The sequence below is a fragment of the Carlito syrichta genome, unplaced genomic scaffold, assembly GCF_000164805.1.
Source record: "Carlito syrichta isolate Samal-C Ts95f unplaced genomic scaffold, Tarsius_syrichta-2.0.1 Scaffold302268, whole genome shotgun sequence".
In the NCBI taxonomy this organism is placed as follows: Eukaryota; Metazoa; Chordata; class Mammalia; order Primates; family Tarsiidae; genus Carlito; species Carlito syrichta.
Window position 1 is genome coordinate 264,204 of NW_007246364.1, and position 24,950 is coordinate 289,153.

Below are 24,950 nucleotides of genomic sequence, written 5' to 3' on the forward strand. Positions count from 1 at the left end.
AAAACTCTCCTCCCACCCCTCCTCATGAGTAGAATGTATCTCCATTTCCTCTGGGTACCTTCTTCCCTGAGACATGTCTTCATCCTTTCTTTTTACACACAGGATGGGAATTACTGCTCATGTGTCCATCTTTCCCGCTTTCAGACCAGATGCCTGTGTTATTTAACTTTGCATCCCCAGGGCCTAGCACAGACCTGGCACAGATGTTGAGGAGGTGTTCAGCAGAGAGAGGAAAGAGAGGACAGAAAAAGGGAACTGACTCTTCGCTTTTCTTCTTTAGACATCCTCTCCTTTGCTCTATCTTTCCTCTTTAAACTATATGCTAACACTCATGCAGAATTCAGTTGTAGGTAAAGAAGCAAAGCAGGAAGTGGGGGGCATGCCAAAGATAAGGAAACAGACACTAGTGGGCACAAAAGGCTTAATTCCATACTTCACTTTGGTGACTTCATTTTGCCCAGCGCAGTTTGTGGGAAAGAAACCACCCATTATACAAAGACTTAAGGTGCACAGAAGGCATGGGTCAGTGACAATAACAGCTCCTGGTGCCTCTCCTCCCCCTTCAACTGTTGACCTCTTTTGCCCCTTTTTGTGTATCTCCTGACCTGGTCTGGAATCTCCCAAATTGTTGTCAACTGCTAGCTATTTCATGTGTGTTATGCCCTGAATTCTGTTCTGAATACAACTATAGTAGGTTCCACTAATTAATTAAATTGTACTTCATAGACTTGGAGTCAGGTCTCTTGAATACAAGATGCAAATTTATGCAACATATGCAAATCACTCATGTTCTCAAATTCCATGAACAAAATCTGGTAGCCTTGAGATAAAAAAGCCCCTGCCAAGCATCATCTCTCCTAATTATTGCTTAATTCCTCCACCCCCCCCCTTAACATTGAACTAACACTTTCAGGCTTGGCAGAAACTGGAAAGAAGCACAATGAGAGCTGGTTAATAAACAGGAAGTTCCTCAGGGGCAAAGACCCTGTAATCTACTTATTTTGCGGTCTCCAGTGGCTCCTAATATACTACTGGGCACACAAAGTCTCGCATCGGGTACACCACCAGTCCTGACTACTAAATTATGGATATTTCAGATGAGCAAAAGTTGAGAGCCCTGAAAGCTTCACAAAAGCATGACATTTAAGACTAGAAATAGGAAAATGATAACCATAAGCCATAATACATGTGGCTATTTATGTATTAATCTAAATTAAATTAAATTTTAAAATTCAGTTCTTGGGAGGATTGTTTGAGCCCAGGAGTTCAAGGCCAACCTAGGCAACATAGCAAGAACTTGTCTCTACAAAAAATTTTTAAAAGTTAGCTGGGTGTGATGGTGCATGCCTGTAGTCCCAGCTACTCAGGAGACTAAGGCAGGAGGATCACTTTTAGCCCAGGATGTCAAGCCTGCAATGAGCTGTGGTTGTGCCACTGCGCTCCAGCCTAGGTGACACAGTGAGACTCTGACCCCCTCTAAAAAAGTAAAAATTCAATTCGTCAGCCGGGCGTGGTGGCTCAAGCCTGTAATACCAGCACTTTGGGAGGCTGAGGCAAGAGGACTGTCTAAGCTCAGGGGTTCGAGACTAGCCTGGGCAACTTGGTGAGACCTCATTTTACAATAAATAAAAAAAATTAGCCGGCATAGTGGCACATGCCTGTGGTTTCAGCTACTTGGAAGGCTGAGGTGGAAGGATTGCCTGAGCCCAGCAGGTCGAGGCAACAGTGGTCATGAGTGTGTCACTGCACTCCAGCCTGGGTAACAGAGTGAGGCTCCAATTCAAACAAAACAAAAGAAAACAAAACAAAATAAAAATTCAGTTCTTCATCAGACTAGCCACATCTCAAATGTCTAAAAGCTAAATGTGGCTAGTGTGGCTAGCTCAAATATAGAATATTTCTATTATCATGGAGAGTTCTACCAGACAGCACTGATTTAGACGCTTGCTACTCAAAGTCTTGTCCTTGGACTGGCAGTATAGCATCACATGAACACTTGTTGGAAATGCAGAATCTCAGGCTCAACCCAGATTCACTGAATCAGAGTCTGCATTTTGTTTTGAGTTGGAGTCTCACTCTGTCACCCAGACTGGAGTGCAGTGACTGCTCTCAGCCACTGCAGCCTCGACCTGCTGGGCTCCGGTGATCCTTCTGCCTCAGCCTTCCAAGTAGCTGGAACTACAGGCGCACGCTACCATGCCCGGCTAATTTTTTATTTATTGTAGAGATGAGGTTTCGCCAAGTTGCCCAGGTGGGTCTCGAACCCGCCGGCTCAGGCAATCCGCTCACTTCGGCCTCCCAAAGTGCTGGGATTACAGGCTGAGCCACCGAGCCCGGCCCGGAGTCCGCATTTTAACAAAATCCCCAATTCGTTCACAAGCATATAAATGTGAGAGACACATTGGTCTAGAACTGGAATAGAAATCAGTGGTTCTCAAATTTTAGCATGCATCAGAATCATCTGGAGTACTTATTAAACTCAGGTTGCTGAGGCCCAGTATGGAGGTTTCTGATTCAGTAGGTGTATTAGTTTCCTAAGGCTGCCATAACAAATTACCACAAGGTAGGTGGATTAAAACAAGAGAAATGTATTCTCTGTCACTTCTGGGGGCTAAAAGTCTAAAATCAAAGTGCTAGCAGGGCCCTCCTCCCTCTGAAACTTGTAGGTTTCTAATTCTTCCTTGCCTCTTAAGCTTCTGGTAGTTTGCTGGCAATCTTTGGCATTCCTTGTTTACAGATGTATAACTTCAATCTCTGCCTCCCTCATCTCAAAGATCTGTCTCTTCTCTTCTTATAAGGACATCAATCATATTGAATTAAGGGCCCACACCTTCCCAATATGCCCTCATCTTAGCTTAACTAATTACATTTGCAATGCCCCTCTTTCCAAATAAGGTTACATGCTGAGTACTGGGTGTTAGGACTTCAACATATTTTTGCAAGGGACACAATTCAACTTGTAACAGGAGGGCTAGGGTGGAACCTGATCATCTGCATTTTAGACAAGTTCCCAGGAGCTGGTGCTGGTGCTGCTCCAGGAACCATACTTTTAAAAAAATCACAAGTCGATCAACAAAATATGATTGCATACAACTAAAAGTTGAATTATATCATAGAAATAACTGCAGAATTCCCAACTTCCCAAATGCAGAATTCCATTTTAAAGCATACTTAGGAGATGGTCACCCAGGTTTTGTGTGAATCCTTCCAAAGACCTTGTGCAAGGTTTTGAGGATATGAGTTACAGTTTTTACCACATAAAGAAAAGCAGGCCGGGCTCGGTGGCTCAGCCTGTAACCCCGTGCCTTGGGAGGCTGAGGTGAGTGGATTGCCTGAGCCTGCGAGTTCGAAACCCACCTGGGCAACTTGGCGAGACCTCATCTCCACAATAAACCAAAAATTAGCCGGGCATGGTAGCATGCACCTGTAGTTCCAGCTACTTGGAAGGCTGAGGCGGAAGGATTGCCGGAGCCCAGCAGGCGAGGCTACAGTGGCCAGGGGTGGCCACTGCACTCCAGTCTGGGTGACTGAGTGAGACTCCAACTCAAAAAAAAAAAAAAAGAAAGGCAGCAGAACTAGGAGGGGTCAGGTGTTCCTGGAAGAGAAAACCATGCCTAGCTTCTTTTCCTACTCATCTGAGGAGACCTTTCTTCTCCAGGGTTGCCTATTTAGTATCCATCCCCACTATTTTCCTGCTATCTTTCAGAATCCCTGTGTTATTTACAAAATCCCTTCCTCTTTCATGCTGCCAAATGTCTCCGGAAGTTGACCCTATTCTCAACTCAAGCCAATCCTGTTCATTTTAATTCTTTTGCAAATGATTGGTTCCCATATTTAGACTTCAGCCGGTCGGTGCCTGGCATAACTCTAGACTGCTGTTTGACCAGAGGTGGGCATGTGATACAAACTATCCTAACCAGACTGAAGGCAAGAGTTTTTGTTCAAAGTTTGGAGGAAAATTTTTCTAATGAGGAAAGGTGTTTTTCCAGGAGCTGATGGCTGTCACCAAGAAGACCCAGTTTCAAGAAAAAGTCTCTGTCTGGAGGATAGAAGAGCTCAAGCAAGAGCAAAGAAACAAATCCCTGGCCCCAATTAGAACATGTTTGCTCTACCTTTGGATTTATGAACCTGAAGAAATAAGGCTAAGTCTCCACCCAGCCAATACTCTGATTAATTTATTGATACTGCTCTGATTTAATTTATTGATACTGTCAGTTATTCTTCCTATTTGGTATCAACTTCAAAAAAGATATACATTCCTTCTATGTCTTCATATGCATCAGATAGCAGAATATTAACTGTAACAGCAGTCAAGAGATGAGAGGAACCTAGATTACCCCATTATTTGCTAGAAAGAATCACTCTATTTCTGTCTGTGCAATCCTAACTTGACCTGCAAAATAAGCATGTCTACTTTTCTGTAAATATCAAGATTATAATTTCTTCCACTTCTAGTTTCTTCACCTTCAAGCCATGTTGGTGGTTGGCAAATTGTGGAGAATGAACTGAAAATGCCTAAACAAGTCCTCTCTGAGTTCCTCTTTAGATGTCTCTGTGAAGGACACACACATTTCCTCCTCCACCAGTCACCTAGCTGACCCTGAGGGGGGAAGCCAGAGGTGGTCCAGCTGTGGCTGGCTACAACTGGAGGGAAAGTTCAACTATGTGAAGGCTGGAATATTAGCCAGGATTAGGACCCTGATTGTGGACACATAACAAGCCATATTCTTCTCTCAGTTTTACCAAAAACAAAGGTGAGGTTTTTTTTTCCCTCCATCAGTTGACATCTGTGTTTATTTATCTGTCACTTCAGAATTTAGATAGGTAAGACCAATTTATTATTAAATGACTGTTCCCAAAGCTCAACCTTAATCAATACTCTAAATCTGATTGTTCAATAGCTTCAAATCCATCAAGCATATTCCTATCGAGGCCTTCAACATACTCTAGATAAAGCAGGTCTATCATATTCTCCTAACTTAACAGTCCAACTAAAAAAAGGAAAAGGAAATGAGTTTGACTTATTTTGGCTCAAAAGCATGACTTATTTTAAGCAAACTCATCATAATGTGAAGTAATTATTATGTTCCTTTAAAAAAGCTATGAATTATCTGTTGATTAGTAAAATCTAGACATGTATTAAAAAGAATGGGCCTCAAACATACACATCTGTTACTTCTGTGATATCTACTTCTTTCTGAAAAATCCGACACTTCCCCATTTCTTTTGTTTTGAAACCACTATTATGAGCCACAATTCCTTTAAAATTGCCCACTTTGGTAGTTGAATGGAAGTTCAATCAATGGATTGAACTTGAATTTTCTTCAGCTCTGTGGAGGGCGATTCTCAAGGACTAGAGACTTGAACTCATAAAAAACACCAGGTGAACTCTTACCAAATGTTGTCTTTTTTGGGAAAATTAAAATAAACTATGGCAACTATCACTGAAAGCTTTCAACTATTTAAAAGATTCAGAGATACACGGTGGGTAATACTTGGTTATTTTGCTAAGGCAGTTGACTCTGACCCACTGTCATAATTGCAAGTAGCATCAAACTGCCTAGCTAGTGACTGTGCCTACCCAACTGCCTAACATGCCAATCTCAGCTGTGTGCTTTGTGTTCTTACTCTTTATCTCATCTCGGTGATGATAACTTTTCTGTCTTCATGAAAATGATGCTGGCTGGGCACAGTGGTTCATGCTTATAATCCCAGCACTTTGGGAGGCCAAGGTGAGAGGATTGCTTGAGCCCCTGGGTTTGAGACCAGCCTACACAATTTGACGAGACCTCATCTCTACAATACATCAAAAAATTAGCTGGGCATGGTAGCGCGTGCCTGTAGTTCCAGCTACTTGGAAGGCTGAGGTGGCAGGATCGCTGGAGCCCAGCAGGTTGACACTGGGGTGGCTGTGCGTTTGTCACTGTCCTCCAGCCTGGGTGATGGAGTGAGACTCCAACTCAAAAAAAAAAAAAAAAAAGAAAGAAAGAAAATAAAAGAAAATGATGCTGAAAAGAAAGTTATCTTCTATTGTGATAGAAGTAAAAAGGTCTAAAAAAAAGATATTTGGAAGTTTGTGGTAGTCTTGAGTCAAATGCCTCATGAATGTCGAGGGTTCATGGATTTTGGTAGCATGGTGAGTTATTGAAATATTGATTTATGTTGTGTTCTCTGTATTTTTCTCCTCCCTTTATTCCAAGAAGGTGATTGGGCCATTGCTTGATCAAAAATGAAGCAGATTGAGGGTAACCTTGATGCTCATTTTCTATAAAAGGCTGAGCTTGAAAAAAAAATGTTATACTAGGAGTCTCAGGGGAAGAGAAAGGGGGGCTTTAGAGGAAAGAGAAAAAGAAAGGTTAGAGTTTGATGGGTCTGTGATGCTCCTCTCCAGAAGAAGCAGCAAGACTGCAGTGGGTGTAGTTTCCAGCCTCATTGAATCCTACTGAGAAAGAGAGAGCTTCTATGACTTCTAATAGACCATGCGGATTGAACAGAAAGAATAAGAAAAAGTCTTGTGGCCAGAAGATTAGATACTTTGGTAGAAACTTATATTTCATCAATAGATATTTTTCTTTACTAGACACACAGTTAAATTCTATTTTTCTGCCAGCCTCTTTATATCTACATGGAGCTAAAAGTCTGAGTCTGACTATTGAATGTGGGCTAAAGTAATGTATACCACCTTTGATCCTGACCCTTAAAGATGTCCTCATGATCTCTCTATATCTACTCCAATTCTGAGTGGCAGGAAGCAAAGGATCTCAAAGCCCAGATGACGACCGAGCCCCATGATGGAATGGGCTTGGATCCCTGAGTTACTGTTTGGAGGAGAGCTGCCTGCACTGGCTTCCTGATCATGAACTTTCCATGAGCAAGGAATAAACTTCCTGCCCTGAAACAATGTGATTTGGAACTTTTGGCATATAACCAAACTTCAATTACCTTGCATGATTTAGATGTCTTACCTCTTTTTCCCATGCAACACATATGCCTCCCAGATGCTTATATTTGAAAGGAGACCCAAATAATAGCTGAGACTGAATTTCTTACTAGCTCAATGGGACTCTGAGAGATGCATTGCATTCGAATTAAAGAAAATAAATGACTTTGAAACAAGATTTGGCATTATAGATGAAGATTTTGACCTTATTTCTCCTTCTGAATTTTTATTTTTCCTTTATGGAAAAGTCAAATTGAGAAATTCTGGCCTCTCTGACAGATAAGTTTCTCCAACATATACCTAATGGTAGTTCTTCGCACCAAGGTCAGTATCAGCTTCCTGAATTCTTCACCCCCATCCTTTTACCCTCAGGCTTGCTTAGTCCTTTCTCAGTGTGGCCACGAGTCTTAGGGGTCTGGACAGCCAAGAGTTAAGCCTTTCTTTCAGGTCTCTTCTCCTTCAGTCAATTAATTAGATTGAAATTTCAACTTCAAGCTGCTCTGCTGGTCTCTAGCTAATGCTGTCACCTGAAACACTGCCCACCACACATGAGCTTTTGACAGCAAGAGCTGCTCAAAAGCCTCTCCATGCCTCTATTCCAGGAATAACCCAAGGAAAGGGTTGATATCTGTGAAAGCTGAGTGCTGAAGCCCTCTCCGTCCACCGCTTCAAAAAGAATAACTACCATCGGTCTGCCTTTATTTTGTATTATAGCTCTTCTTTGTCAATGAAAAGTCCCTGCTCTCTATTCATTATAAAGAATAAAGAGCTTTTCAAGTGCGAGTTGCTAAACCCAGAAGGGAACAGAGCTATTTTTAAGAGGGTTTCAACTCTGAGCTGTTACATTGGCCAGCCTGCGAGCAGCGGAGGTCTTCCAGGGAGGCCAAAGGCAGGCGCAGCTTCTCTTCGGGAGGGGATCTCAGGAAGGAAGCTCCTGGGGCTGAAACGCTCTAGCTCTTTGGCCCACAGACAGCACTGGTGCCTTCCTACCTGGCTCCTGTAGACAGAGCTCGCAAGGGGGTCGGGGGAGTTGCTTTTATTCTCACTTATTCAGGGTTTGCCGGCTGCCTTAGGTTTCTCACATCCACTTCCTCCACATAGGAAACCGTCTGCTTGATTCCCATCGGGGGCACAGGGAGGAGGGGGGTGTCTTTATGTCCTCTCCTATCTTCGTCAAGCCATATGCAACTGGCAGCCGCCACGCTTCTCTCTGTGGGAAGAGGATAATCAGAGCTGGATTCCCGAATGAAAGGAGGAACATGCAGAGCTGCCTGCCTCTCGTCCAACATAGTGAAATCCTCTCGGCCTGGGTTGGTCCAGAGCTCTTCTGAGTTCATACGCTGTCAGAGCGGGGATAGGCTCTCAGATTAAGCGTTGGAGGACCTGGGTTCAAGTCTCACCTCTCTGAGTCTCCGCTCCCTCAGGATAATATACTTTCCCCTCAGAGGTGCTGCTGAGGTGGGAGGGGTCATCCAACCTCACATGGGTATGGAAAGGCTGTCTTACCCTGCAGAGTCAAGCATGGTGATCATTATTCTGAAGGTTGGCAAGACATGGGCCCTAATGTCCCTTAAAAACAGAAAATGGTGCCTTTGGATGACAGAGGAGATATTGAAAATTTGATAGAAACTGCTAATGATTCGGGAGGACTGAGATTATGTTTTCTACCCTCCCATTCCATTCAGCTTCTCCACCAGAGGCAAAAGGCAGGGAAATTAAAACTATTTGACTGTTCTATTTTGGAAGTAAAAGACATGCATGTATGTTAAAATAGTGAGAGGGAACCCAAAAGAGCAACTAATTTCATGCAGAGTGGCCAAAGAAACTTATTTGATTATAATGTGTTTTGTACTGCGAAGGATTTATGAGGGCTTACAGAGATCCAATTCGGTAAGTTTTAAAACTTTTATTTATTTATATTTTTATTGCTACATAATAGATGTACTTATCTAGGGGTACTCATGATAATTTGATACATTCCTATAATCAGATCAGGGTAATTGGAATATTCACCACCTTAACAACTTGTCTTTACTTTCAGAGCATTCAAATATTTCTAGCTATTTTGAAATGTACAAGAGATTAATGTTAACTATTGTCACACTACCAAGCTATCCAAGACCAGGTCTTATTTCTTCTATCTGTGTATTTGTGCCCATTAACCAGTCGCTTTTTTATCCCTCCAACCTCCATCCTGCCTGACCTCTGGTAACCACTAATCTACTTTCTATCCTTATGAGATCCACCAGCAAGTTTTTTTTTTTTTTTAAAGGAAAATTTACAGCCAGGGAAAATATAAGTAAAATATTGTAGTATTAGATCTGAGGGGAAAAGAATGTACATATATGTAGATGACAAGGTAAGTATCTATTGTTATAAAAACAGGACTGCTAATTAGGCTCTGAGCTTCCAGGAGGCCAAAGCAAAAAGGGAAATATGATCTGGCACCAATTTACGTCTTTCTTAAGGAACCCCCCACCACTACCAATTTCTTATCCTTTTTTATCATAAGACTCATAAACATGGATATTTATCTTCAGGAAGAGAATACTTAGGGAGTTTCATTATGGCCTTCTTCAAGTATTTGATGGGCTTCCAAGTACAAAAAAGAAAGATTGCTTTGGGTAATTCCAGACCACAAAACTAGAATCAATGAGTGTAAGTTAAGGGGAACAGATTTGGGTTAAAAATAAAGAACTTTCTAACAATTAGAGTTGTCCATAAATGGAATGAGCTGTCTGGCAAAGAAGTGAGCTCCCTGTTACTGGAAGTGATCAAACAGAGGCTGGCTAACCATCTGTTAAGGATAAGAAGGATTTGTGCATAATGAGAGAATTATGCAACAACATAATACAAGGCTCTTCATGACAGTTTTATTTATAATAGTAAGGGAAAAAATAGAATCAACCTAAATGTCCAACAAAGGGGGATTAGTTTGGTTATTTATGGTACTTTCATATGATTTTTAAAAATAGATTTTACAAATATTAAAAATTAGTAAAACAATAACATGGGGAAAAGCTGATGATCTATTACTAAGTGAAAAACAGGCTACTAAAATAGCATATATATATAGTGATACCACTCTGTAAAGAACATTTTTGCAAAAAAAAAAAAGATAAATAATTTTTTTCAGTTCTTTTTCTTGTTTTGAAAGCGAGGTAATATTGAAGAGGGCACACATGAAAAAATTAATACTAATTATCAGTAATGTTTGAATTATGGGTGATTTTTTTTCTCTGAGATTCTTAGGGTTTTCTACTTTGAGCACTTGCCACTTATATAATTAGCAAAAAAAGTAAAAAGAAAAAAACCCCAAAAGAGCACTTCATTAGTCTGTGGTTTTAACTAGATAATCCTTGAAACTTTTCAAACCTACTCTATTCTGTGATTTTTATTTTATACTTAGGTTTTTTTCTCTTGTAAAATAACTTGTTTTTCAGCAAGACTTCAACCAAATATAAATACCTCCCCAACATAGAAATAGTGGCTTAAATTATGAGGTTTATGTATAATCTAATGCATTTCTGATTGCTAGAGGCATTTTCAGAAGTTTCTTTTGGAAATATGTGGAATATAAATTTAAAAGTCTGTACAATAGAGTAGAAAGGGCTTGAGAAGTGGAATCAGACACCATTGGGTCTCAAATTTTGGCTTCACTACATATTAATATTAATTTCCTCAACTTTAACATGGGATAATAATAATAGTTAAGATTTGTAGATTTATTAAAGCCCAGGCACTGTGTAAGTGCTTTACATGTAGTGGAATGCTCAAAACAGTCCTCTAAGATGAATTCTGTTATTTTTATTTTTCAGATGATAAAATTAAGCACAGAGAATTTCAGTATATTGCCAAATTCACACAACTAGAAAATGATGGAGTAAAATCTCAATCTCAGACAGTTTAACCTTAGGATTTATGGTGTTAACCACTATACTACATTGCCTTAGAGAGTTGTAGAAGGATTTGCTAAATCAACATACATAAAATGCCTCACAGAAATGTGGGCAATCAGTATGTTAGTCTTCTCCTAAACTTTTCTGTATCTATTTGGCCTCAGAAAGACTTTTGATTACCTTCTCCATGACTACATTCAATCAACACACTGGGGAAACTGTGGCTCTATGGTAGGTAGTTTTACAACAAAGGTCTTATCAATGGTACGCATGTCAAACTCAGGGGTATTAGAAATCATGTCCCACAGGACTCGATTCTGAACTGATTCTTTAATATTTCATCAATGATTTACATGGAGAGAACAGAAAATAAGCTCCTAGAGCTGACAGATGATAGCATGCTGTTAGCAGATGACACCCATCGTCAGTTAGGAAGGCGAGCATCCAGGACAGGATTAGAATTCCAAATGGTCTGGCAAGATGGGGAAGAGGTGGAGGCAAAAAGAATGAACTTCATTAGCAACTATCACGGAGTAATATGCTTATTAATAGGAAAAACAGATTATAACAACATAGCAAAGGCAGTGACTAACAGTGAATGATTGTTGCTTGAAAGAGTTAATGGGGAAGTTACTCATAACTGAAAATGAGACAGAAAGTCAAGTGTGATTCTGGAAATGTACTAAAAAATAAAAGTATGTTGGAGTAAATCAATTTTTCCATTATATACTATAATTTTTAAATCCTTTTTTGAGTGTTTTTTTCTCCCCTTCAGTGTTGTTCTGGACATCTTGGAAAAAGCACACAGAAAGCAAAAGAAATCTTTACAATGGCAAAATGTAATTTGAGAGAGAGGATGATGACATCCTTTAATTGAAGATGAGTCGACTGCTGGTGATTCATTTAAGAGTAATTTACTGAGCACCATCTATGTGCCAGTTCTTTGTACTGGGTGCTGGGGACACGAAGAACCAAGACCTGGTTTCTGCCTTTGAGGAGCTAAGAGATTAGAGGATAATCACTTTTTTGTTTATAAAGACTAGTTTTTTGGAACAGGGCTGAAAATCCTGGTATTTGTGTTAGTTATGACCAACTCCTATTTATCGCTTTTATCTCCTCTTTATTCCTTTTGTCCCTGCTTCCTTTTCTTTTTCTCTTTCCTTAAGTAGTTTTTAGATCTGTGATGGGAGCCCCCTAGCATGGCAAGTTAGCCAGATGTGTTCACTGGAGTCCCATCTGAGACTCCTCCTGGATACCAAGCACCTCTCTTCTTGCATTTCAAAGTGTTTCGATAAAATTATCTTTCACCCTCCATATACTGTGATAAAATTTCAGGCTAATGAAGCAAGGCCTGAAGAGAAAAGAATGGGTTCTCAGGATGTTCAGTAGATCAGTTTAGCTGGAGAAAATAGTAGAGTATATATATTGTGAATTAAATAATATTAAGGAATTTGAACTTCGTCTTGTTGATGACAGAAAGTCAATAAAGGTTTGTGAAAAAGGAAGTGACAAGATCAACTTAGGGTTTCAGGAAAAGTAACCTTATTGCAGTAGACAGAATGTGTTAGGAGACAGACTGGAGACAAGGGTCCTATTAGGAGGTGATTACTAAGTTATTTTTTTTTAAAGGGAGGTCAGAAGCAGTAGCAGTCAGAAGAGGCAGAAGACTTGTGAATGTGAGAGGTACTGTAAAGGAAAAGTTGATAAGATTCGATGCTTAAGTGAAGATGAGCATTAAAGGAGAGAAAAGAATTGCAACAAACCCATAGATTAGCAAAGAGTTTGGAAAATAAAAATATCATTGGCCAAAATGGAGCAGTGGGAAGGTAAAGGTGGTTTGTGACAAAGGAACCATGATAGGTTCAGGAATAGAGAGGCTGTCTTTGTGTTGATAGGATATATAACAGGGAGCTAGGAATAGATTTCCCAGGAGATCACCCCCCAGAGGTAATAGTGTGTTTTGGACCGTTCCACCTGTATATCCCACTGACACATCACAGTCTACATGCCTGAGACTGAAGTTTACTGTCATTCAGAAATACAAAGCTCAATTTGCATTTCTCTTCAAGGTTAATCATGCTTTTAAGCACCTAGGCTACCAAACCCAGAGTTATCTCTGGACTCTTCGTTTTCCACCCACCCACTTCTCACAAGCAACTAGCACTAAAACAATGAATTCTAAGATCCAAATATGTTGTGTATCGATTCCTGTTGTCATAATTAATTCTTCTGTGATTTGTTTCCTTAGCTATCACAAGTTTTATTACAGATTTTCTTGCCACATAAGTGTATTTTCCACTGCTTAGAGAATGGAATTCAAAGTCTTCCTGGAATGAACATACCTGTCCAACCTAATCCCTGAGAATCTTTATACATACCCAACAGGAAAACCCCCCAGCTCCTTGCTTTTCTTTCATGATGCCAGGCATATCTGTGCCTGGGGTGCCTCTATTGATGCTGTTCTATTATTTCGTAATAGCTTTTTCCACTTAAGGAGAATATCTTTCAAGTTCTGGGTCACATGTTAGACCCATTGTGAGTGCTTCTCAGACCTCCTATGGCTTGTTTCTCTTCACTTGTGTTGCTTTTGTTGAAAGCAAGAGCCTGAGCCAGGAAGGTGGGAGTAGACATGGGAAGAAGCAAAGGATGTAATAAAAATCTAAGCAAAGAGTTGTGGGGCACAAAGAAGGAAGAAGTTACAGAAAAAAATGACTAGCTGACTTTGGTTGACTGAGAAGAATTATGGAGCACCTCCTGCCCCCCCCCCAAAAGATTAATTTGGCTTTGAGCATGTTTGGGTTGAGATACCAGCAATGAACATAAATTGGGCTAACTGATAATTTAAAAGTTTTACAGAAATGAAAAGGATATTTAAGGCCAGAGAAAAATATTTGGAAATTATATGCAGAGAGGTGATACCAGATGATATTGGGGGGGGGGGGCTGGGGGAATAGATATCTCCAAGAAGGAGCTTGTTAGAGAAAAGACTAGGTCTGAGGACAGAATTTTAAACAACTTATCATCTCAAAGGTGATAGGAGGAAATCCTACCAGCAAAAGAGCTAGTCGAACACTGGCCACCAAGGTGAAATTACAAGTGTTTTTGTTTTCCTAAAAGGTATTTTTTTGTTTGTTTTTAATCTTTCAAGAAGTACTTTCTTTTTCTGAGATGTTATAGTTCTGATTAGAGAAAACTGCTATTCTCTGCTCAAATTGGGTTCTTTGTGATTATATATCTTAATAATCAGTGATGTGGAAATGAGTTGCTTTACTTTCAAAAGAGGTATTCCTTTCTTATATGAGGATATCTAACTAAAGTTTTGTAAGGAAAAAAAATAATCAAAAATCAACAATCACCAAAAATTAGGCCACAGAATTTTTTTTTTTTTTTTTGAGTTGGAGTCTCACTCTGTCACCCAGACTGGAGTGCAGTGACCGCTCCTGGCCACTGCAGCCTCAACTTGCTGGGCTCTGGCAATCCTTCCACCTCAGCCTTCCAAGTAACTAGAACTATAGGTGTGTGCTACCATGCCCGGCTAATTTTTGATTTATTGTAGAGATGAGGTCTCACCAAATTGTCCAGGCGGGTCTCGAACCCGCGGTCTCAGACAATCCACTCACCTCGGCCTCCAAAAGCGCTGGGATTACAGGTTGAGCCACCAAGCCCGGCCAGGCCACAGAATGAAAAGGAGTTAGTAGAGGAGTTAGTAGTTAAAAAGGAGTTAGTAGAGGCTGTTTTTCACATGACCTGATAAAATATTGGGAATGGGGTGGGGGCTGGAATAAGATGTGTTAAAAATGGATTCAATTGGATCAAACCACAGCTTTTGAAAGCACCTCTTTTTAGGCCAGGGGCTCATTGTTTTTATATAAATTTATGGAAATAAAAATATTATTAAAAAACATTTGTTGTAAAAATAATCTAAAAAATTCACAAACATAGAAGTAAATGTGAAAGCCTTATTACCATATACAATTTGGAATATACTTTTTAGACTTTTTAAATACATCATGTATGCAAATATCTTTTCTGTAAGTGACTTGCTCAGCTTCCACCATCCTATTTCCTATTTCCCCTAAAAATACCAAGCAATAACAGTTTAAAATGACATTAATAAAGATTATATTGGTACAGTACATCCACACACATTTCACATGCATTGCAGGTTGAGTATCCCTTATCTAAAGTACGTGGGACCAGAAGTGTCTCAAATTTCAGATTTTGGAATATTTGCATATATATAATGAGATATCTTGGGAACAGAACCTAAGTCTAAACAAGAAATTGATCTATGCTTTATTTACACCTTATACATGTACTCCTGAAGGTAATTTTATACATGTACTCCTGAAGGCAATTTTATACATTTTTATTTTTTTGAATCGGAGTCTCACTCTGTTGTGCAGGCTGAAATGCTGTGTAACGATCATGGCCACCCCAGCATTGACCTGCTGGACTCTGGCGATCCACCCGCCTCATCCTTCCAAGTAGCTGGAAGTTCAGGCACACGCTACCACGTCCGGGTAATTTTTTAAATTTATTGTAGAGATGAGGTCTCGCCAAGTTGCCTGGGCTGGTCTCGAACCGGCAGGCTCAGGCAATCCACTCACCTCGGCATCCCAAAGTGCTGGAATTACAGGCTGAGCCACCGAACCCGACCTATACAAATATGTTTAACAATTTTGTACATGAAGCAAAGTTTGTGCACTTTGAAACATCAGAAAGCAAAGAGGTCGTTATCTGAGTCACCCATGTGGACAATCTGTGGTTGTTTGGCATCACCATCATTCCTGACTCTGAGTTTCTATGCTCCAGTAAGAATCATTTTCTTACATTTATTCACACATTAGTACTTAACAACAAATAATATGACATAGTATTAATACAGTGAAAAAAATAGTGTGTTCAGGGTAAGTAGCATCACCAGTACCTGCATCAGTTGTTAGACAGCAATAATATCAAACAATGGTGGGCTTTCAGTCTCCACCTATGATGCTGTGTTTTGATTAAAAGATTACTGCATACTGTATTTTTCTTTTTAGGTAAGAAGAAACACCTGGCGCAGTTGAAGGTCCAGGAAATGATTCCTCTAGATATGAGGAGACATTCAGCTAAATGACTTTTTAAAAATATTTCCTCCAGAATCATCTGCCCCATTAACAATAATTTTTGTCTTAGAATTATCTCTTTGATTTTATAAGCTGACATGCTTTCTTATTCTATTATGAATGCATGCTGCTTCAACAAACCCATCATACATTTTCACCCTATTGCCTAAGGCACTTTTTCTGCAATGTTAACAGCATCTTCATGGTTACTAGTATCACAATTATCTTGATTCAGACCCCATTTCAGCTATTTCGCCATTGGCCAATGAATGAACAACTGGAGTCCCACCACCAGTGTTTAAAAAACTTCTTCAATATTCACTTCTTCCAGCTTATGATGTAGCCTCTGAAAATATATTTTTTTGCACATGTAAGAAGGTCAGACTTCTTTTTTACTTGACAACAAATCTTTCAAAATGACCACCTTGTTCATCATCGCCGAACGTAGTCACAGGACATAGGTTGTATTAGGCATGCATGACTGTGTCTTTAGTCAATGCACTCCAAGTGTTGGAAGCAGCATATGCAGCATACTCCATGAAAAACTCCTTTTGAAAACCTTCCACACCCATGTCTCTGTTCACTGCTGCTAGCATGCTGTTTAAGAAAAGTTTTTTTTTTGAGTTGGAATCTCACTCTGTTGCCCAAGTTGGTGTGCAGTAGCACACTCAAGGCCAACCCAACATCGACCTGCTGGGCTCTGGCGATCCTTCCTCCTCAGCCTTCCAAGTAACTGGAACTATAGGCTCGTACTACCACCCTGGCTAATTTTTTATTTATTGTAGAGATGAGGTCTTGCCAAGTTACCTGGGCTGGCCTAAAACCCCTGGGCTCAGTCAGTCTACTTGCCTTGCCTCTCAAAGTGCTGGGATTACAGGCTGAGCCACCGAGTCCGGCTTTTTTCTTTTTTTTAAGTTGGAGTCTCACTCTATCGCCCAGGCTGGAGTGCAGTGGCATACTCATGGCCACCGCAGCCTTGACCTGCTGGGCTCAGGTGATCCTTCCACCTCAGCCTTCCAAGTAGCTGAAACTATAGGCTGGTGCCACCATGTCCAGCTAATTTTTCTTAATTTATTGTAGAGATGAGGTCTCGCCAAGTTGCCCAGACTGGTCTCAAACCAATGGACTCAGGTAATGGCCTCCCAAAGTGATGGGTTTATAGGCATGAGCCACCGTGCCTGGCCAAGAATGTGACTTTATATTTACTATTCATTTATCTAAAGACACCTGAATCACATGGTTGTGTTAATGAGTCATATTTGAGGAGAAACGCATGACATAAACATAATTTTTTATACAAATTTCAACTGGAGGATGAGCAAAACAGCTGTCAAAGAGTAACAAAATCTTGCAGCTGTCCAGCTTCCCTAAAGCGAGCACAAACTTCTGGTACAAAATATTTGTGAAACTAATCAGAAAAGGTGTTCCTGGTGATCCATACTTTTTTGTTAGCATGATAACAGACTTATGAGAAATTCATTCCTTGAAAAGAGTGAGGATGCAAGCTTTTGCCTAGCATAGTAAATTTATATTTATGCATGCCTGCTGCATTAGCATATCCCAACACAGTTAATCTGTCCTTGACATTCTTAATTCCTGTCTGGGTTTTCTCACCACCTATGTAGTCAGTGTCTTTCTGGGACAATAACACTAAAACAGTAATGTTTCATTAGTATTATAGACTTGTTCGGACGTCAGATCTTTATCAGTGATGACCTTGGCAAACTTGCCAATGAATTTCTTCACTACTTTGTGATCAACAAATGCTTTCATCACCACAAATCTTTAAAAATTAAATGCTGTGTCTTTTTCTTAAATTTCTGCAATCAACCTGTTGAATATTCACAGTTCCCTTTCATCTTTAGTTAACCACGATAGATCCTTGCTTGTTTCATGTTCGGCATACCATTAAGGGGCATGAGTTCACTGCAATGCTGACAGATCAACTCTTTCAATACACAAGTGAGATCTTCATTTTTAGTTTTATGCAGTGTTTTTCTACTTTTCATTAATGTCTGCTCATCACTTTTAGCATAGAACTTCAAAAGTTTATCCTTCTGTTTCTTCAGGTTGTATATAGTGGTCATTCTAATACCATACTCTCCTGTGAGACTTCTCACACTTACATCGCTGTCCAGTTTCTCCAACAGCTTGACTTCATTATTTTTATTTTTTATTTTTTGAGTTGGAGTCTCACTCTGTGGCCCAGACTGGAGTGCAGTGGCACGCTCCCGGCCACCGCAGCCTTGACTTGCCGGGCTCCGGCGATCCTTGCCCCTCAGCCTTCCAAGTAGCTGGAACTACAGGTGTGCACTACCATGCCCGGCTAGTTTTTTTTTTTAATTTATTGTAGAGATGAGGTCTCGCCAAGTTGCCCAGGTGGGTCTCGAACCCGCGGGCTCAGGCAATCTACTCACCTCGGCCTCCCAAAGTGCTGGAATCACAGGCTGAGCCCGGCCTCATTATTTTTTTTAATAAAGACTTTATTTTAACTTTATTTTATTATAAAAATGTGTAGTACAAATCAGGATTAAGTACATAAGTAATGAATGTACAGGTGAAGTTTGGGACTCCAACAGGTCCTCACTTCTCCTGGTTTAGGACCAGGTACTCTTTGTGTTGTTATATGCCCCTCCTCTTCCTCCCCTACAGCTTGACTTTAAAAAATGCTTCCGCTGGGCTCGGTGGCTCAGCCTGTAATCCCGCGCCTTTGGGAGGCTGAGGTGAGTGAATTGCCCGAGCCCGCGGGTTCGAGACCCGCCTGGGCAGATGAGACCTCATCTCTACAATAAATCAAAAAGTCAGCCGGGCGTGGTAGCGCATGCCTGTAATTCCAGCTACTTGGAAGGCTGAGGTGGAAGGATTGCCGGAGTCCAGCAGGTCGAGGCTGCGGTGGCCGGGAGCGGCCATTGCACTCCAGTCTGGGTGACAGAGTGAGACTCCAACTCAAAAAAAAAAAAAAAATGCTTCCTCTTTGTCTTATCACTCTTACCCATGCAGGTGTCTACAGGCTCTTTTGACATTTTCAACAATATCTTTATGTCACAGAGCAGAGAATAAGCAAAAAACCTCAGAGAGTATTGCACATGAGTCTTGGCCCAGGTAGAGCATTGTGGGGAACTTGCCATTGGCATATCCAGCCTGAACATGTGCTGTGTTATTACCCTCTGTGGGTGTGCTTGTGTGGAGGAACTCTGAGTGTGCGTGGACCAGATATATCACAGCTAAAGCAGAATGAAAGGGTCTTTTTTCCTGTGAGAATGCTGAATAAACTGTGTTTTGTGCCTGTGTTTTGACTGCAACTCATCACATGAGGTCAGGTGTGAAATTTTCAATCATGGTGTCACGCTGGTGCTCAGTTTCATATTTTGGAGCATTTCAGATTTCAGATTTTTGGATTGGGGGTACTCAACTTACATATCATGGATCCTTACTCCGATTTTCATAAATAGGCAGGGTGGAATTTTTTGTACCATTTATAGAGGATGTCATTTGTCCAAGATCTCATAGCTACTTGTGCAGAAGAAGAAGGTCCTACTGGACTTGGGTCCTTCACACCAAATATCAAATCTATTTCCTGTATCATGATTTCCTGTAGGATGATTTCCACAACCAGTTCTCCCCAGCCTCTGCCAAGGTGTCCTATAAAATAAGCCAGTTTTAAATTTGGATTAAGGATTAAATTGAACATCACCACACAGTTGCCTAGTGGTTTTCTTTAGCTGGGGAAAAAAGTGACCTTCCCAGCTTGATCGGTCAAATATCTGAATCACACCTTGAAGTGATGACAATGAAAAGTAAAAGAAAACCTTATAGGACCCTACACTGATGTCTCTCTATATCATCTAATTAATAAATAGTGCTGGCAATGGGCATATCCACTATTGGACAATGTACTCATGAAGAGAAATTTGGAGGAGAGATACAAGATGCAGTGTGATAGAAAGAACACTATTATCTTTCACTTTTGAGACATATTTTTCCCATGTTTTAATACTTGGAAATAAGCATTCATCTTAAAAAGCCATGAATCTTTGATTTGGTAAAAAGCAGTAAATAGAAACTCATTAAAACTAGTTTCTTTGAACTCTTACATTTCCCCATCTCGGGCAGGTCATTTAACCACCCAGTGCTGTGAACATGAGGTAACATATTTAAGATTCACTACTGGCTACACGGGAGGTGTGCTTAATAATAACTAACATTTATTGAGGGTTTACCCTGTTCCACTGACTATTCTTAGCAATTTGAGAGGATTTTCTCATTTAATCCTTGCAGCAAAACTCTTAGGAAAGTTCTATAAATATCTCAGTTTTATAGAAGAGCAAAGTGAGATTTAGAAAGTTCATGAATATGGCTATAGGTTGAAAGCTGGTAAGTGGCTAAACTAGGGGATGAGACAGGGTACAAGACCAGATACTCCCCTGCTAACTCCAATACTGTTGACTTGCTTGCTATATATTATTTCACATTATTTGTGTTCCTCAGTTCTCTATGGATTTACTAGCGAATTCTGATTTATTGTAAACTCAGATGCCCTTAGGATTATAAAAGTAGAGCTGGTTTAGCGATGGTAAACATTAGGGATAATAAACAGTGTGATCCTCAGCCTGTACACACACACATGCACACACACACACATATACACACATAGTCCAAACTGACCTTTGGATTTGTACAGTGGCAAAAAATGTAACAACAAATCAAATTAAACAAATCAAACAAGAAACAAATAAACAAAAACCTTGGACTGGCTCTTTAAAAAGTAAAGCAAAGGAAATTAAGAAAAGAAAGTTGAAAATAAAACAATAAAAGTAAAGCAAATTAAATTTATTTTAAAATCTTGTGATTTCCAAAAAAAAGTGTTGATTTCAACTAACATTTTGGAAACTTTTTCTTAAGTCTCCAAGTAATAATATATAGTTCAAGATGGATTACAGCAATACCTGCAAAACTCCAATAAAGACAAAGGAGATACTAATAAGGAGAAACCAGCCCAGAAAGCATCTAAATTCCCAGAGAGTGGGTCTCTAACAATGACGTTTTAATTGAGCCCTTCCTACCAAATACTGGGTACTTTCTCTACCATTGTCTCATGCATCTTTATACTATTTCTATCGACGAGGAATTGAAGGTGCCATTTACAGATTACCCAATAAAGGCTTTATGTAGTGAAGTCACTCGTTCACTTAAAGCCTCAGCTTTTTCAGTATGCATACTCAGCTTGGGACAGACATGGGTATGTCATGAAGCCCACCCTCAGTTGCACTAGATCTTTCCAAAGCCCTGAACCTGGTTTTATTCATAAGTCTCTCTTCCTTAATTTGCAGAGCACTCCAAATTGTATAAATGCCATGTCCTCCAAACCCGAATCTATGCCTGAATGACTGTGACAATATGCCATCTCGAGCAAGTCAACCTCTGGCCTTCAGTTGTCCCTGGGGGCTGAGAAGGGCAGGAATGCCCGGATCTCTGGCCTACTTCGAGACTGAGGGATTTTGATATATCCTGCATATCACCTGGGTGTCCTTTCTGATAAATCTAGCATTTATCTCTCCTATGCTGACTCACCTTGCAAAGATGGCTTGGTGGGCAATGTTGACATTTTTACAACTCTGGTTTTTCTATCAATTGCAAAGTTACCCCTAGACTGCAGGAAATGAGATGCCAAAAGGAAGGGGAGTGGATCCCTTCCAGACCTCCACAACTCTCAGATTATACTAAACCAGGAGCAAAACCCTCTTTAGCATTTGAAAGGGAAGGCAATTGTATTACTAAGCCCCACTCCACCGCCTCCAGACTTTCAGCCAGAGAACAAAGGGCAAAAAGCAAACACCACTTCATACCCCTATTCACTGGAGGTTAAAAGAAACCTCCCACCATATAAAAGTCTGTCTAAAGGTCAGTTTGGGAGTGTATCGAGGAGGAGGATGCTGGCGGGGGAACAAAATGTTTACCACCACCCTCAGGCGGGCTGCTTCTGTTTTCCTTTCAGCACGTGCACGGGGTCCATCCGTCAGAATTGGACGTTTTCACCCCTGATTAGCTTGCTGGTGGTCAAATTATACTTCCTTAGCCCTCTGCAGCCTTCTTTTGATTCTTGTTTCCAGTTGCACTAAGAAAGTAGGGCCACCCTGAGCCAGAATGACTCCCAGGGGATGATTATGCATTCATATTCATCAAGTCAACAGCTACTGATGGAGTGCCTGATGTGTATCCAGCACCGTGCTAGGCGCTGAAAGAATGGAACAATGCACAGGGCTGATGCGGTTGTCTTAGTGCTTCACTTCCATTGGGAAGACTGACATTGACAATGAAACACACACTTCATTATTTAAATAAACTGTGATAAATGTCTAAAGGAGCATGGTGTGCAAAGAGAGCTTAACAAGAGACTGGCTGATCTCAGTTGGGCTGTGAGAGAGGGACCTTTTTTGAGAAAGTGAAACAGTAGGAGTTAGCTATGTGCCAGGGCAGTTGAGATCATGATGGGTACGGGGGGCAGCAGGTAAAAAGGCCCTGACTTGAGAAAAATATAGCCTGGCACAGGAATTGGAAAGAGAGTAATGTGGCTGGAGTCCATGGCGTAAGGCAGAATGGGGCTGGAGACTGGGCAAGAGGGGAACTTCCGCAGGGCTTTGTACTCGGTAGGCTTTTGCGCTCCGTCTCTAAGCCATGGGGAGGTAGTGACGGGCTTTAATGAGGGAAATGACTTAAGAGGTTTGCGGTATAAAGGAAGAGTTTCAGGGAGCAAGTGACTGATGAAGAGAGAGCATAGTAAACTGAGTTAAATTCAAGAGAAAAGCCTGGGCGCGGTGGCTCATGCCTATAATCCCAGCACTTTGGGAGGCCGAGGTGAGAGGATTGCCTGAGCCCACAGGTTCAAGACCAGTCTGGGCAAATTGGTGAGACCTCATCTCTAAAATAAATCAAAAAATTAGCTGGGCATGGTAGCGCATGCCTGTAGTTCCAGCTACTTGAAAGGTTGAGGCAGAAGTATCACCTCAGTCTAGCAGGTAGAGGCTGTGGTGGCCGTGAGCATGACACTGCACTCCAGCCTGGGTGGCAGAATGAGACTCTTACTCAAAAAAAAAAAAAAAAAAAGTCAAGAGAAATTCCAAAATTTTAATGAATTGCCTAAGGACATTGTTAAAATACAGACTCTGGTCCCGTAGGTCAGGGGAGGTGCCTGAGATTTGACAAGTTTCCATGTGCCATTCTTCTGGTACACACTACAAACCCTTTAATAACAAAAGTTTAGGTCAGGGTTTGCAATGCAGATGAAGAAAAGCAGACAAATTTCAGAGTTATGATGTGGGAAGTGAGTGAAAGTATCAAGATATCTTGCAGGTCTCTAACTTGGGCAACTGGGTGGAAGGGGTGGTATTCACTGAGATAGGGTGCACCAAAGAAGAAAGAGCAAGTTTGGGTGGGAGGTGAAAACTCAGTTTTGGATACGTTGACTTTGATGTGTCTTAGGAATATCCAAGCAAGAAATGGTACATATGGATCTCAAGCTCAAGGCAGAGGAGGAAGCTGGAGATACAAATTTAGGAGTCATCAATATGTAAAGGGTAATTAAAACTATAAAAATGGATACTATCAGCCTAGGGAGTATACAGCAGGGGTTAAAAACTCAAATCTGGCCTGTTGGCCATCTGTTGGCCTTCTTTTAATACCTTGGAAAGAGAAGAAGCCCAGGATCAAGCAAGAATTTAACAAATAATTGGAGAGGGGAAGTCAGCAAAGAAATCTAAGATAACAAGTTGTAAGAAAAACCGTGTTGGTATCTCAAGTCGGCTTGAGATCCGGAAGAGTAGATCCTTTCTGTAGCCCCAGTGGCTGGGTCATGGTTGATCTAAACCCTACATGATAATCTTATTCCACTTTACCTGGAATTTGTCCAATAGTGGGCTCTGACCAATGAGACAAAAAAAAAAAGAGCAGACTGGGATGCATGAAGATTCCAGGAAAACATTTTTCTTCCCTACAAAAGAGGAATAAGAACAAGAAAAGAGCTTTATGGTGCCACTGCCCCTCACCCCTTTTTTTGGCTTTGAACTCACACTCAGAGCAATGCCAGCCATACTATGACTGAAAGGAGATAAGATCTGGGTGAAAACTCAACAGCTGAGAGTGGTGAAATGAAAAACTGAAAACTAAAAAGTACCCAGCTGAGCTGCCTACTGTTCTGAAACCACCTCTCTCTAGTCCTTGTTGAGTGAGATAGTAAATGCCTATATTGCTGAAACTACCTGCTTCTTTCCCTTAGAACTGAATGTATTTTTCACTGTTAATAGCATGTATTGCATAGTGGCATTCCACAAGACAGTTCTGAAGTGAGATGGACATGGTTCAGATAGATTTGGTGTTTAACTTTAGGCATTTTGTGTGTTTCCTCAGTTTCTTCATCTGCAAAAAGGAGATACGAATAGTATCTATCTCAAGAGCTCTCGTATGCTGTTGGTGGGAGTGTAAACTAGGAAAGCTACTTTGAAAAGTAATTTGGCAGAATTTACTCAAACTGAAAAAATATATATATATAGCCTAAGGCGATTCTACTTCTAGGTAAATCTTAGACAGACTCTTGTGCAGTGCATTGAGAGATGTGTAGAGGATTATTCATTGAGGCATTGTCTGTAATAAAAGAATTAGAAATAGTGTAGATATCCATCAGGAGAAAATACCTAAGTAAGGTATAGTATGTTGATATGATAATGTACAATGGAGCCGTTTAAACAGATGAACTAGCTCTGTCTATATATATCAACGTAGATGAATCTCAGAAACATAATGCTGAGTAAAAAAAGCAAATTGCAGAGTGAGACATACAGTATGATTCATTTATGTACATTTTAAAAGCAGACACTATACTACATATTTTTACGGATCTGTAAATCTATGGAAAGTAGATTGGAAGGACACACATTAAATACACTTGGGGATGAGGGATAAAGAAGATAAGAAAAAATAGGGGTCATGTCTAGACAGATGATTATATCG